Here is a 14,704-nt window from a genome sequence, read left to right on the forward strand (position 1 = left end):
AATCAGTTCAATCAAAAACATAAATGGACACAGAGTCGAGACATTTTACTGACAGTTTAAGTTATGAAATAGTTTTGGGGCAAAATGTACTTTATATGAGAAAAACAAGATAGCTTTGGAGTCATTAACTACCATTTTTATTGAGATAAAAATATATTGCAAGGACTATATCTCATGACCTGCAAAAGCAGAACCAGCGGCGAGGCAGTTATTTGCCGAATGGAAACCTCAGAATATGTGCTTATGCAAAAGCCACTGTAGGCTTATACTTTATCATCTATGACTGCTTTAAGAGAACAATAACGTTTTCTATTTTCTCTAAATGTTCACTCTTCGGCCAGCAATTGGTTTATGGAAACATAATACTGGAATTTGGAGACTCGTAATCCGAGGGTCGTGGGTTCAAATCCGTGTTACACTAAATATGCTCGCCATTTCAGCCGTGAGAGCGTTATAATGTTCAGTCAATCCCACTATTCGTTGGTAAAAGAGTACCGTAAGAGTTGGAGATAGGTGGTGATAACTGGCTGCCTTCTCTAATCTTACACTGCTAAATTATGGATGGCTAGTGCAGATAACCCTGTGTAACTTTTCGCGAACTTCAAAATAAACCAAGCCAAGCTAGAATCTCAGAATTTCTCCTAGTAAGGAACAAAGTGCAGATATCTATTGTGTAGCTTTCTGCTCAAATAACTCACAAATACATTTTTCTAAAGTATCAATCTTCTGATTAACAAACTGTTGAATGTCTAGACGAGTGCAGATGAACAATGTATTATGCAGTGTTTTTGTTTATTCTTATTTTATGCAGTTTTCGCATAGCATAATATATGGTCCAGAAAACTGGTAGTTCATTTTTGTTCCAGCTGTCTTTGTTTCTTTATTGCTTCCCAGAGATAATACCAGCTCTGCTTACAGAATATATTGTTCTAATCCATCATGTTGTTCAACCATGTACACAACAACAGTGTCCTTTATTGGTAGGATGTGTGATATTTTGAAATTATAGCCTCCTCTATCGTGAATGATAATGACTAGTCATGTGAGTAGTGATATCTGCTTTAAGCAAATCCAACATTTCTCACTAATTAATTACATTTTCTATAAAGAACTGATTTGAAATGATCAATTGTAACTACAATTTTTCATGACAACACAGGAAAACATTAGCTAAGCTCAGAGCTCATTTCGATCCCATTAATACCTCATCAATTTGGTGATAAAAAGAATCCAGTCTAAGACGTAGGAAACACTGCACCACTGTGTGACATGATAAGTGATGGCACAGATTTTATCATTTTCTGCTCAGGAGTCTTCAAGTGTAGAAATGATAGCATTTCTAAGAACTTACAAGTGAAAGTAAAGAGAAAAGTGACTGTATTACGTCAGTCACTATTCAATAAATAGCCACAATGATCAATGTGAAATTTTCCAAGTGAGTTAATATGACTAATGAGTCCTGCTGGTATTTATTATTGAGGACATTTGTTTGTTTGTTAATGATTTGGATAGAGTTTTGTGCACTAATATGTTTAAATTTACTGTGAAAACCCTACATTTTCTGAATGTGTTTTCATTCATCTATCAGAACCTTGACATTTCTTAAAGCATAACATTAAAGACTAGTTTTTACATTGAGTAGCATAAAATTATTGAACTTGGTTATGGAAATTTGTTATAGTCTCATTAGTTTTGTGAAAAATAAGATACATTTTGATACAAGAATCTATTGCTGATGAAATTTTTAACTGTAAGGAAAAGCATAGGGTTCCTGGTTCTGCTTTTAGGAATTTTTAATTCAAAAAATAAATTTATTTTAAATATGTAGCAGTCAAGCCAATACTTACTTGAAGTACTGCAGCAAAGACTATTTAGAGAAATTTCATTCTGATGTTCAAAAATGTTAGGTTTCTAGATGATTTTTATATGAGCTTTTGTATTTTAGCAGTTGTATAATGTTGGAAATACAAAGTTGAATGAGTATAGATATAATTAGTTTAAGCTTTGGAAGTTTAGCTGGAGTCTCTTTTTTTTGCAAAATTATATTTGGTTTAGAGTTGTGACTGTTGAATATATATATATATATATCTACATACATATCTTATTTTAAGTTAGTTAAAACTAAGAAGGAGAATTTTATTTTTTGGATGGTTGATATGATGATTCAAGTAGCTGACGATGGCCAAAGAAGGTCGAAACGTTGTTCGGTCCTTTACATATAATTTTCTCAACCCAAACCAGTCGTTTTTTGGTATATATTTTTCTCTATAAATTGGTTGGTTTTTTTCGTCATCACTGATTTCTACCACATAGCTTTCTCACATATTTTATAAAGATAAATAAAATAAACATGTTTTTGTCCATTTCGTGAATATGTATCTCTGTGGCAATGGAGTTCAAAATCAGAAATCCTAAACAGAAAATATTCTATAGTTAAGTTTTTCTCCTATGGATCTTAGTGTCTTACAATATAACGTTTATGCCTATATACCGTGAATCCCACGGCTCATGATATGCGTCTCGTTTCCGCAAAATCGTGTTTTACACTTGGGACGAAGGTGTACTATTCGATTAGAGAAGAGTAGCCCAAATATTGACGGTGCGTGTAAACTAAAGGTTACGAGCACGAAACCTAGTTTTTGAAGTTTGTCTTACTTGGATTTCATCGTGACTGGCATTATGGACATTCAACGTGAGGAACGAAAAGCTAAAGATCTAGCACTCATCCAGCAGGGATGATCGCCCAATTATCTAAATACGCAAACTCAACTGAGTTTTTAAGATACACGAAAAATAAACCTATTGGTCATGTTGTAAGGACAGTAAAAACAAGTGTACCTATGTTACAAATAAAACAAATGCTTTATTTGTAACTATGTAAATGAAAGTCTACTTATAGGTCAGGTTTTCTCTCTGAGTAAAACTGTAACTACGCAAAAGCAAGAATAATGCACGCTACACAGAAGTTTAAAGCAAAGATAATATAATTACACACATTCAAGTTAAACAAGAGGTCCTAGTACAATATTCAATAATCCTTAGCTTTCTACACCCTTGTGCAAATTAATTGAAACCCGCTGATTTCTTTTAATAGTCATTTTTTCACACAGACGGCGCCATTAGCTGTGTTTTGCAGTATGGTCGATATATTTTTGGGATATATGACGAAAGTTTGAGGAATATTACGCTATTCGAAATTGCGTTAGAAGGGCAAGGAGACCAGTCAAAAAACAACTTCTTACCAACTCAATGAAGAAAAAATGGTATCAATGGGGTCCGAAATTCAAGAACTGGACGCAAGAACAATGGAGGAAGGTATTATTCAGTGACGAGACTCATTTCTTCGTACAGGGTCAAAGAAGTCTGCATGTTCGCAGATCTCCAGGTAAGAAACTTCGAGAATCTCACATCAAACAGTTCGTAAAACATCCCTTGAAGATGTTTTGGGGCTTTTTCAACTTATATGGTGTCGGAGGCTTACATATCGTAGGAGGTGTGATGCGAGGACCACAGTACATCGAAGTTTTGCAGAGAAGAGTCATTCCAAAATTGAAAAGAGATTTCCAGATGGATCTGGCATTTTTCAGCAAGATCTGGCTCAGTGCCACACATCGAAACTTGTGAAGAAGTTTATGACTGCAATGCAAATAAAGGTGCTGGACGGGCCTGGAAACTCTCGGACTTAAATCCTATTGAAAATCTTTGGGCGATTTATAAAGAAAGACTGCGGGGAAAAGATTGTACTGCGAAAGATAAGCTGATTGAGGTGTGGTTTCACGATCCAAAAGTGAGTAAAAATTGCAGTCAACTCGTGGACTCGATGCCAAAGCGGATTAATGATACTCTGAAAATAATGGAGGTCATATCATGTGTTAATTTGTTAGTAATTTGTGGATTGTCAGAAATAAAACGCAAAAATTGAAAAAATCGTTATTTTCTGTCTTGTTTCAATTAATTTTCACAAGGGTGTATACCAAAGATGATTTCAAATTATCATATTCAATAGAGAGAATTCCAACTCCTAATAAATATATATATATATATATATATTTACATGGAATGGCCACTGTAGCATAACATTTATCTAAAGAAGAATATTGTTTGTTTACATCTTTTGTACACCTTGTTAATGTAATAGATGACAACTTCATCTAAAATGTACATGCGAATCTAAAATAATTTCCTGGAAATATTATATACTAATAATTAAAGTGTAAGTGGTATGATACTGCTATATTCAAACTTTCAGTGTACTACAAACTTATAGACTGCTGTATACTGAATGAAATGAAGAAAATTAAAAGAAATTTTAATGAACGACAAAACATTTATCGTAATTCTTTTTCCTTAAGTACATATGATTAACCTAAACCATATTTTTTATAAGCGACATTTTTAATATTGTAATTTCAATGCTAGCCAAAATTATGAGAAATCAACAACTGTGAAGACATTAAGAAGGCAATACCCCATACATGAGTTTTTGAGCCCAAGTACTAAAGCAACAATGAAGGATTAATCAGTTATCAGGTACAGAGATTAACTACATTTATAGAGCAATGCTTAGCTAAGAATGATCTACATGCTATCAATGAAATAAGAAGTTAAATGTGTAAAAAATGCCTGTCCGTTGGTTTATTTATGGGAAGCTTTGCTGATCAACAGAGATTCTATGACTACAGTAGCTCGACTTGATTTGGCAAAAAAGTGGAAGATGCCTACCTACAGATGTGATGAAAAGACAAGGGTGTGGTGCAAGAAGAAAGTGTACAAAATGTTCCAGCAAGAAAAAATAAACAGTTATTATTACTCTTGGGAAATTGTTTATGTCTCATGAAGTGTAATAAATGATGTTTAAAAAATTGCATAGTGGGAAACGACTTTATAAAATATATAGATGCAAAATTAAACTAATTCCTAAAAGCTTCATAGTCTGTGACCAGAAAGTCCCTCTGCACTACGTGGCAATTACTAATCCAGAATTTGGATTTTCTGTGATAACAAAGAAAGTAGTTATTATATACTCGAGAAGTGAATTTCTCATACCATGAAGTATCAAATATAAATTTACATTTTGCGACAGGGCGATAATAGAGCCAAAATCTCCAGTGTTTTGTGATGGATTAGTGATTGACAGGACTTTTGTGTACCTGAAAAAGTCATTGTGGTCATGAATAGAACAAACTATAAGATTCTCGTCAAATAAGTATAGGGCATTGTAAGGTGTGAGTTTTTACATTAATTTTTCCTCATCAAAGGAAATTATCTTTTAAGAAATATCTAGAAAGCTTGATGTCAAGCTTTTACATAATAGTTTATCACTGCGTTTGTAAAGGTTGTAAGAGGTTAAATAGTGTTTTATTTTTGTATTTTATTTCTTCAAAAGATTTCAGTGTATAGTGTTACTGATTATAATTTATCTTGGGCATATCGTACTATAATTTCAAACGGACGGAAATTTTAATTCTAGTTTACAATTTAATTAAATCTCGATATGTGTTAAATTTAAGATATTTGCCATTAAGATTGATACACACAATTTTTCTTTCTTAACACAAATATATTTTAATATACAAACAACAAAACAATTTAAAATAATGGTTATTACAAATGGTTATCACAAATAATCGTTCATATACAATAATTTTACAAACTTACAAGCTGAGTTTTTATCTGGTCTGGAACTGAATTTTTTCTCGATGTTCACGAAGAGCGAATTATCTCTACGTTGATACAAAGGTACACTTCTCTTGACGGCTAGCTAGCTTGAATCACACGCAGGTTTTTCACCGATAACAATATTTAATGTCCTCGTAGAAAGATAAAAGTCCGAAGTTAATTCACAGAAATTAAACGGTTTGTAATGTTCGAATTCTAAAAATGTTCTTAGTCTAATAACTGTATTTTTTCCCATTAATAAAGCCCGACATGGCCAGGTGGTTAAGACACTCGACTGGTAATCTTAGGGTTGAGGGTTCAAATCCCGTCACACCAAACATGCTCGCTCTTTCAGCCGTGGGGGCGTTATAATGTGATGATCAATCCCATTATTCGTTGGTAAAAGAGTAGGCCAAGATTTGGCGATGGGTGGTAATGACTAGCTCCCTTTTCTCTAGCCTTACACTGCTAAATTAGAGACGGCTAGCACAGATAGCTCTCGTATAGCTTTGTGCGAAATTCAAAACAAGCCAAACCCACTAATAAGTGTTAACCACAGTTATAGTTTCCGAGAATTATGGCAACGACTAAACACTATTTTATTACTGTTTCTTGACACGTCAGTTTATAAACTGTAAGGTGACATTCTTGAAAGTTTACAAATATTTAAAGATATGCTAATGTTTCCGTAAAGCATGTATTATTGATTCCTACTCTTGAGAATCTATAACAAATTTAGAGAACAGGCGGGACTTGCGTAATACACATTTAACATTATACGTTACGCGCATCAAACTGAAATAAATGTAGATATTAAATTAAGTGTATAACAGTGAATCCGTTACACCTCTCTCCTTAGAGATGCTGTATATATATAAAGTAAAAATCAACTAATCACGAACTTTATGCAGCAATTAAAGCTTCACATAACGGTATTAAGGTCACTTATTTGCAGTTACGTGTTTTATAATGCAGTGTGATCAATGAAGTATGAAACGCGTAACTGCAAATAAACGACCTTAATACAGTCATGTGAAGCTTTAATTTATACACCCTTGAGCAAATTAATTGAAACAAATGGTCATTTTACAATATTTACAATAGCAGTAAAGGACTGACAAGGTGCATAACAATAAGTGGAATAACAAATATTGAAAAGAGAAAGGTTGTGATCAGAGAGCATATGCTATATGGAGCCACCCCTCCTATCAACATCAGCACTTCCCCAGAGGGGATGATGTTCATTAAAGTCCACCAGGATTAAAAGTGGATACGGCAGCTGTTCAATGAGAACATCAAGGTCTGATTGATCATAGGTCTCTCCAGTGGACAGGTAGAGAGAACAAGTAGTGATGGTATGACCCAAGAAAACACGGATGGCTACAGTCTCCAAGGGTGTGTCAAGTGGCAAAGACAGGGTGGGCACATGCTGATCAACCAACAGTGTTACCCCTTCATGCACTCGTTCATCATCACACAGCCTGTGATTTCTGTACAAAGAAAACTGCTAAAAGGTGGCTGTATCGGCAGGTTTCTGAAATGTTACATGTAAGAAAAGACATACAGGATGGTAGGAAGCAATCAGTGCTTTTATGTCATCCAGATTAGAACATAAACCTCGACAATTCCATTGGGTCAAGGTGGCCACTTTTATTTATGTGTTAGCGAATTGGGTGGAGAACCCTCCTGTTTTCTACCACATCTTTTTTATTTTCTTTAATCGATGGAAATCTGTCTACCTCCATGGATCCTGTTCTGGATCGATTGGGTACGTCTTTGTCATTGGAAGAGGATTCCAGCGACTGAGAACGTGAACGAATGATAGTTTTGCATCTTGGGGTGGGAAAAGAAAATGTACCCGAAGAAATGCCCGTTCCAAGAACTAAAGGAAGTGGATCTTGGGGCTTGCCTGGAATGAATGTTAGGGACAGACATGGGTGTTGATGTTGATTCATCAACGTTTTTAACCATAAAGGTCAAAAGACTTTTCATATGGTTTGAGAACGATTCTTTTGGAGGCACAGAAAGATCCATCTGCACACCCACTGCAGTAGTGGAACAAAGTGCAGCAGCACACGTAAGAGATGAAGTGGTGGACAGAAACTTTCGAGCCTCAGGAATGTTTTGAATCGTCTTCAAATGTTGCACTTCTTTTTCTTCCAACCACTTAGGGCAAGAATTAAAGTCAGATTGGTGAGAGCCATAGCAATTGATGCAATGAGGATCTGTTTCACAATCATAGGCATCGTGTTCCTGCAACTGCAATTAGCACACGTCAAGGAACCGTGGCATGATGTTATCGAGTGATTAAACTGCTGACACTGAAAACATCTGAGAGAGTTTGGAATGTATGGATGGTTGTACCTTGCAATTAAGATAATCTGCCTTTGATGGTGGCAGGTGGATGCAGGGATGTAAATGTTAAAATGAGGACATTGGTTGGCATCATAATTCTAACTGAGTGGAGATACGCCTCACTGCAAAATCCCCATGGGTGGAGAAACCAGCGAGAATCTCTGACTCGGGGATGTTATTGAAATCCATCACAACAATAACTCCTCTTGACGAATTCAAAGTAGCATGACGTGTTACCTCAATAGGTGTATCCCTTTGAATGTAAGAGGAGTTCACTGTGTTTAGATGTAGATGTTTCCATCAATATTTCACCAGAGCAAAGCTTTTTGAGTGACTTTGGAGAGCCAGCAAGTCCCTCTAGTCCCTTCTGAATTAAAAGGGGAGACATTTGCCCTAAAGGTTTGCCTGAAAGATAATGTTATATGAGAAAATGAGGTACAAGTGTTGAAGTTTGCTGCTCAGAATCTTCAAGACGTGATCGTTTACTTATGGATTGTTTTTTCACTAGTTTATTTAAATTTTTATTTGGAGGATCCAATATAAAGAAACAACGTTTTGGCACCCACTGACCCCATCCACCATGGACCACTATGAGGGGATGCACTACAATGCTAAACAAGGACACTGCAGCAATGCCATGGTTTCGTGAGCACTACACTCAAACACTAACATTGGATACAATGTCCACAACACCTGTTGAGAACATCCAACACTGATACTTGGTTGACCATAGCCCAACTGGACCAGCTGAATGATCCTAGGAAGACCATCCCAAGGCCGTTCGTCTACAGGAATTCAAGTCCAAAGTGGTGTGTTATGGTTAGACCCCTCAACCACCAGGATCCTTTCCTCCCCTTCACGAGTTACCACGCACGGGGTGGATGTTTAGATCCCAGAGGAGGTAAACTGAAAAACAAAACAGAACTTTCCCTGGAATCTCCTCGCCACGTACAGAAATCCAAACCGACAGGCAAGGTTTAAGGAGGTGATAGTAGTCTTTTGATTGTGAACATTTAATTACGATTCCTTCCCCCCCTCTCGGGGGAAGTCGTTCGTGAATTTAGTGTCTGAGAACAGTCTGCGTAGCTGTGTGTGAACTTATGGTTGGTGAAGGGTTGCTGATAAAGTTTCATCTGCAGTGTCTGATGCTTGTTTCGGGTAGTTGTCGTAGTTAGATTGGTTTTTGTTAATAGTAGTTGTGACTAGCGTCGGATCAGTTGTAGATATTCTTTCATGAGGTTGCTTGTTTATGATACGATCGAGAGAGGGCTTGGAACTCCCAATAATAGTGGAAAAGCTGGTATTGGTTGAGTTTGCATCGTTTTCAATGGGAGAGTCCTTGTTGGAGAGTAGGTTATCTTGGGCTTTTACCAGAAAATGTAGTTCTTCCGCAGTTAACGACTTTCCTTGAGAGATTGTGGTTGGTATGAGTTTCTTCTTCTTAACCTGGCTCATGGTGTAGAATAAAATTAGTTGTGCTCAGAGCAATATGTTGTGAACATATAGTCTTGAAGCAAACTATTTAGTGAAATAATGTAGTTAAAAATTAAGATAGAGCAAACGGTGATTTGTAGTACGACAGTCGAGAGCAGTAGTAAACACCCCCTTATTGACTACATCACACCTGGAATTTTGAAATTTGAAAGTATGATTAGCATCATGTGAAAGTTAAATTTCATTAATTTCCAGTACAGCATACCGTATGAAGAAAGAGATAATACAGGATCAATGTGGTATGGAAAAATGTTATAATCTTAGGTACAGATATATAGTGTTCAAGGCTGGACTGTTACAAACAACTAAAGTTTGAAAATATCACAAAATGTTTAACATTATAGGGATATAGTTATAGAAAGGCTAATAGTTACGATATTCTTCGCAATCACCTAAACAAATTTCTTTATCCTAACACAAGTCTAAGAATTTATCACATCATAGAGATTTAAAACTATATCTGTTATCCCTGACTTTCCTCAACGTATATGCTAAATTATCTTTCGGCTATTAAGAACTGGGCACTTCAGTTGGTTCTCTTCAAACATCCCTCTTCTCCTCATCATTCTAGGCTGGTCGTTGAGCTAAAGGTCAGTCACGTACGCTAGAGTGTATTAAAGCACGTTGCATGCATAAGGCATTTTTCCAATTATGTTGTTAGTACTATTTGTTTGACTAAACTGTATAGCACTGCCAATTTCGTTACTTTTACACAATCTTGAATTACTGTATTTTGAAAATTAATTTTATAAATTATCACAATAGCTACAGATTACACATAATTGTAGTTATCCCTGCTACATAATTTAACCCCTACTTAATCTTTCTACCTTTCAAAGTTATCATTCAACTCTGATAAACGTTGGGCTGAATCAACTGTTTTCCTTTCTGTGGTCGTTGGCTTATTATAAATTGTGTATCGGTGTAAATTGCATAGTGAACATGGTGAATACAGAACATAAGTGATTTTATTCATTTTAGATGTATGTATTCCAACACAAAACTAAGCGTTTAATTTGTCACACTTGTCAATTTATTCAAATCCGTCAAAAGTTATAATGAGTCAGTCGTTTACCACAGTTGACTTTGTATACATTCTATAATTGAAACAGTCGCTAAAGGATAAAAATAGCTTTATTTATCCTGACCTTACATACTGCGACAGTCTTAGCATTCATCATGCCATAGAAGTTTAAAACTAAATATGACTTTCCCCAAATTCTATGGTAGCTTTTCTTAACGTATCGTTTTGTTTTTTTAAAACTGGTTACATTTGGTTTGTTCCATTTATACCTCTCCCCTTTCAAATCTGGCTATTTGGCAGGCATTCTTTGACAAGGACACCTGAAATACTATGGTGGATTCAGATGGGTAGAGCTAGTGGTCATGTGTTCACATAGGGTATGCTGTTTTCCTGTGGGCATTTGGTAAGAATAAAATAAGATTTTCGTGTGTGTTTCTCTAATATACAGTAATTTATACTATTAAATATGAAAAATAAAACATATATTTTAGTTATTTACAGCAGTAGAAAAATTAATATACAACATTAACTTTCCTAAATCGTAACAACTACGATTGACAGAAATGGTACATGAAGCTTCACACGTAACACTGCTGCTTCGTTGCTTGTCAATTCCACAAAGCAGACGAAACATCGTTGGGTGTTCTTGGGTTGAGGGGCAAAAATACCACTAGCAAAGTGGTCATAGTTTACCTATTGCTTTGTTTAAGACTGTTTATTATTAATTGTAGGCACTATTGTAAAATTTTAAAAGCTCTTCTGTTATAATTTATTACATAACATAACGTATTCTATTGTTGGGTGGGCTCTTTTGAATCATTTTGTAAAAGTGATGCTAAATCCATTCACTTATCAGTAATGAATTACTTTTATACCAGTGTAAAAGTTGAGTTGTTAAAATGTGCCTTACTTAAAAAGAAATAAAGGTCCAGCCCTTTATTCCATTTGATAAAGCACCTCTCTGGCGTTGGAGAGCTCTGGGGTTCAAATCTGAGGTGATATTATATTGTGACAAAAATTATCATACGGACTAAAGACGTTGTTATTGAAGTAATCAACTAAAGTAACCCGGGAAGGTCCTGCAGTTACAAATGGATCGTTAGTAGTAGTAGTAGTAAACAGTGAAGACCAAGTAGTTTATTCTATTCCATATTTTATAGTAAATCATATTTTACGTTGTGGCTCCTTAAAACAATATACTTCTGTACTTAATAAAGCTCCTTCTAAACAAGCCAATATTCCTACTAAAATTCCTGTGCAAAATGTTATTGCACTGACCAAGTTTCCTGTAAAACTGCGTGCTATTTTTTCTTCAAAATTACGTTTTAATTATTCACTTTTGCTGTTACTCGTTTGAATAAACAATGTATATAATAAAAAAGTGTCTAATAAAAGTACTTCAAAAGTTTGACAACAAAAATATTTATTGTCTAACTTGTAAAGGCTGAAAAAAATCTTAACAGCAGTACTGTTAGCTTTAAAGGCAAATCAAACCTAATTTTGCCTAATGATAAATGAAACCACTAAATTTTAATGGCTAAATTTATTAGAACAATTAAACGTCTTCTTTCTCGCATTTCGAAGGAGATGGACACAGATAGAACAATTTTTGTAGGATTTCATATTTGCGTATTCCTATAAATTATTTTAATTTATTATAAATCAGTGTCATAAACAAACAAATAAACATGCATTGTGAATATAGAGTTAATTTAATCTGAACTGGTTACAAAATATCGCAGAATTAAAAAATACACAGAGAACACTACGCAACGCTTCAAAACAAAAAACTTCACAGTCTGGAGATTAAACAAAGAAAACACATTGTAAGTTTTCTATACCACAATATTTTTCCATTTAAAATTCCGGAGAAGAGTCTCGTAGTCGTTTGTTCTCCATCACACCAAACAGGACCGGCATAGCCAATTGGGTTAAATCGTTCGACTCGTAATCTGAGGGTTGCGGGTTCGAATCCCCGTCGCACCAAGCATGCTTGCCCTTTCAGTCGTGGGAATGTTATTATGTGATTGTCAATCCCACTATTCGTTGGTAAAAGAGAATCCCAAGAGTTGGCGGTGGGTGGTGATGACTAGCTATCTTCCCTCTAGTCTTACACTACTAACTTAAGGACGGCAAGCGCAGATAACCCTTGCGTACCTTTGCGCGAAATTCAAAACAAACTAACTATTTTGTTATAAATATTAAAGTTCAACATAATTTGAAAAAAAAATCAATCGCAAAAGTGGAGGGAATTAGTATGAAATTTCATTCTCTTCCAGGGCACATCGATTTCTCAGCTAACGTGCTTCACTTTAAATAACACTGAAATATTTTGTTTACAATAAACGGTTGATAAACAGTATAATATAATGAGGATCGAAGGAGCTATGCATTTCCCAAGTGGTTTATGATTCTGTGGATACTTGACAATGACGTCACTCTCCTGGTACTTGTCGCGTTCCGGCTGCGATCAATGAATTAGCTTGCTCGTTTGTGCTGAAGGACATGTGTTAGTCATCTGAGGAAAGAGGGTGTGCGGCTGACGCATTGCACCTTTCAATGGTGCAGTAGTCACAGTTTGCAAAATCTTTGGATGTTGGTTGGATAATTGCGTGGAGTAGGCTGCGCAGTGTCTCATAGTCTCAGGTAATAACAAACGCGTCTATGGTGGATATCAAAGAGCCTCAGAGAAAAAAGAATACAGATACCAACAGACAAGATTTTCACTGCATATACAAGTAAGTGCATCTTCTAAGAAAATCAACATAAAAAATGTTTAGTTATGTTTTTGCGATGTTAAATATAATAATTTATTACCAGACATTAAATTTTCTTTTTATGGTTGTTGTTTTATTTCATACTTAAGTACAAACCATAGCAAATTTAAATGTAAGCGAATTAATTATGGAAATCCATAAACAATTGTATAGTTTAGCCGCAGTTCAATCTATTCTAACGTTTAGTGTTTTTAAACATGTCTTACTGTTACAATAACTATTTCTATGTGTAATAAAGTAGCTTGTCAACAGCACCGTTACCAACTGTATAAAAGCATCAAATTTTATGTCAGACTTTATGATCCTAGTAATTACTTTTAGGCTAAGAGCCCTCCTTAATTTCGTTTGGTTTCGATGTAGAGCACAAAAATCCAAGACGGTCATTGTGCATGGCTAAAAGTCATCTCAAATGTTAGAAACCATAAGAAAGCCCAACTGGTATCAAAATACAGTAGTAGTTTGTTTTTTTTTTTTTTCAAGTATACAGGCAAATCAATAATCTAGATTTAATGAAAACGTTGTTAGTAAAATTTTATTTTTAGGAGTTTTTCACATCGTACGTTCACATTGTTGAAACTTCTTACATTTGCATCTGTTATGTTTTCAGTGTGCTTTTGAGTTTCTGGTAATCATTTTGTTTCTACTTGGAAAGGGGTAAAAAGTCTGTGTTGGCTCTACCACATTTACGTTGAAACAATATCCTTTACAGAAGCGTTTGATTAGATTTTTGAAAGCCGATGATACTTCAAAATTGGCAACCAGGATTTATCAACCTCTATCCAGGCAAATTTTTGTGGAGAAAGTATCAACTGTTGTGTCTGGTTGATGGGTGTCAAAATTGCAGCGTGGTAGACTGTCCATTAGATATACTCAAGTAGATTATCCTAGAATATGATGTGTATTGTCTACCATTCGATATATATCCTTGATAACAACGTGAATAAAATTAAAATATAAATATCATCTGAGATGTAACAGGTTTTCCATGGCTCGAATCTTATGGCAGAAGAACATTCACCTTTATTTGTTAAGAGATTGAAGAGCACTAGTTTTATCACACGATAACAATCAGTCTGTCAAACTTCTGAAAGTGATGTATACAGCAACTTCAAGAGATAACAAAGCAGATATACATATGACTCTGCGACTTCTTCATAGGACTACCAGGCTGATTTTTTGTGATTTTTACTTTTGAAAGATGATGTTTTGTGGTAACTAAAACAAATATGAAATATTGGCAAAACTTGTGGATCAACAAAGCTGACAGTGATGCTGTAAAAGCACTCTTGTTTCACATTGTAGTTTCTCACACTTAGAAAAGAAAGAAAGTGTAATATTTAGGTACGAATGCTGAATATCATTTGTATATTCAACATACATATGTTAGTGACATTGC

General features: G+C 35.1%; 1 protein-coding gene across 3 annotated transcripts in view; it reads right to left on the reverse strand.

The window, feature by feature from the left end:
• Positions 1–14,704, reverse strand: part of LOC143230661 (uncharacterized) — a 97,770-nt gene that overhangs the window by 23,399 nt on the left and 59,667 nt on the right. The window lies entirely within an intron of this gene.

The sequence above is a fragment of the Tachypleus tridentatus genome, chromosome 10, assembly GCF_004210375.1.
Source record: "Tachypleus tridentatus isolate NWPU-2018 chromosome 10, ASM421037v1, whole genome shotgun sequence".
Classification (NCBI taxonomy): Eukaryota; Metazoa; Arthropoda; class Merostomata; order Xiphosura; family Limulidae; genus Tachypleus; species Tachypleus tridentatus.